This window comes from Carassius gibelio, chromosome B22, assembly GCF_023724105.1.
Source record: "Carassius gibelio isolate Cgi1373 ecotype wild population from Czech Republic chromosome B22, carGib1.2-hapl.c, whole genome shotgun sequence".
In the NCBI taxonomy this organism is placed as follows: Eukaryota; Metazoa; Chordata; class Actinopteri; order Cypriniformes; family Cyprinidae; genus Carassius; species Carassius gibelio.
Window position 1 is genome coordinate 34,031,858 of NC_068417.1, and position 1,698 is coordinate 34,033,555.

Sequence of the window (1,698 nt, forward strand, 5' to 3'; positions counted from 1 at the left end):
GTATTAAGACCACAAATACTTCAGGCACGGCATGCCAAAGCCACCGGAGTGCCTAATCAATTGAGATGTTTGGTTTCAGGTACAGATTGTGACTGCGCATAATTTAACAAGCTTCTTGATTGCGAGCCGAGCTGGTGGTGGCATTTTGCAGTGTTTTTTTGGTGCCATTACTATCAATGTCGGAGGTCCTTTAGATCTTCATTATTTGGGCCGCAGTCATGCCCTCCTTGATTGAAGAGTTCGTGAACGACTTTCGCTATCAGTGAGTAATATCACTTGATGCTGAATGAGGTGGAGGTAAATAAAGCGTGAGAGGGGTAGAGAGTCCTTTGTCACCTGTCCTTGATTATCAAGCTCATGTTTGCAAGAAACATCATAAAATATAAACTGCACTGCCCTTCTGTTTAGAAGACAAAAAGATGGCACAAAAAGGTACAAAAGCTGTCACTGGGGCGGTATCCTTTTAAAAGGTACTCATATATACCATTTAGGTACTAATATGTACATTATAGAGACCAATATGTACTTGCAAGGTACCAATATGTACCCTTAAAGCTGTAAATATGGTACAAAGGACTTCATTTTAAAAATGTACTGCCCCAGCTTTTGTATCTTTTATTCTGAAAGCTGGAGTTACTTAACTTCAAGCTGTGAAGCCAAAGCAAATTCTTTATATATTATGAAGGAAACAGGAACACTTATATACAAAATAAATAAAAAAATTCACAAAACTCTAGTTTTTCCTTATCGTTAAAAACTAGGGCTGACAGCACTAAAAAAAGTATATATATATATATATATATATATATATATATATATATATATATATATATATATATATATTTTAACATCCTTTTAGATTTCTTAGCCACAAACTCCTGTCGGTATGTATACACGACAACAAAGTGTCAATGATAGAAACGTTTTCCTTCGCGTTTTACACAAACAGATGACAACGTTGTAAAAAAACTATCCCCATTACCAATGACAGGCAAAAACTCTGTAGTATTTATGCCAGACCAGTGGTTGCTGGTGTCACTTTGTAAAGAAACATTACACAAACATAATACGCCTACACATAACATCACCGTTTTCACAAAATGTTGTACTTTACCTGGAAACGATAATGGTATTGTTATGTTGAAACCCACTTTCCAAAGTTTGTGTTTTCAGGCCACCAAAATGCTGTTGTTGTATTAATGAGTGGCCAAAATGCATAACATTTTTCCCATTTTAGTTGAATGTAAACAATTTTAGTAATTTAAACACCCCCTTAGATTATGATCTGTCCTGTGGCAGGTGGGTTTGGCTGAACTATGTTGGGGTCTCATATTCAATAGATCTGTGCTAGTCCCCTTTGGGGACCAGTTATAATGTATACAGTTTTTGAAACCATGTATATCATGTATTATATACTTATTGGTGCAGTTACACAGTTTGGCTTATTTCATCCTCATACCTGTTCTGCTTGTTTAGTGGAGTAATGATGCTTGAGATTATTACTCAGTGGAGGTAGCATTACCATTAAGAGACCAGAAATAATCATGAACCTGCTAAACAGTCAGTTATTCCAATATGCAAGGACTAAAAGCACAATCAATTTACATGATATTTCAGTTGTACGGGCAAAATAAAGTGTGCATCCCAAAACACCTGAGGGCCACACGAGTCTTGCAATTCATGTTTGGCCAAGTTTGA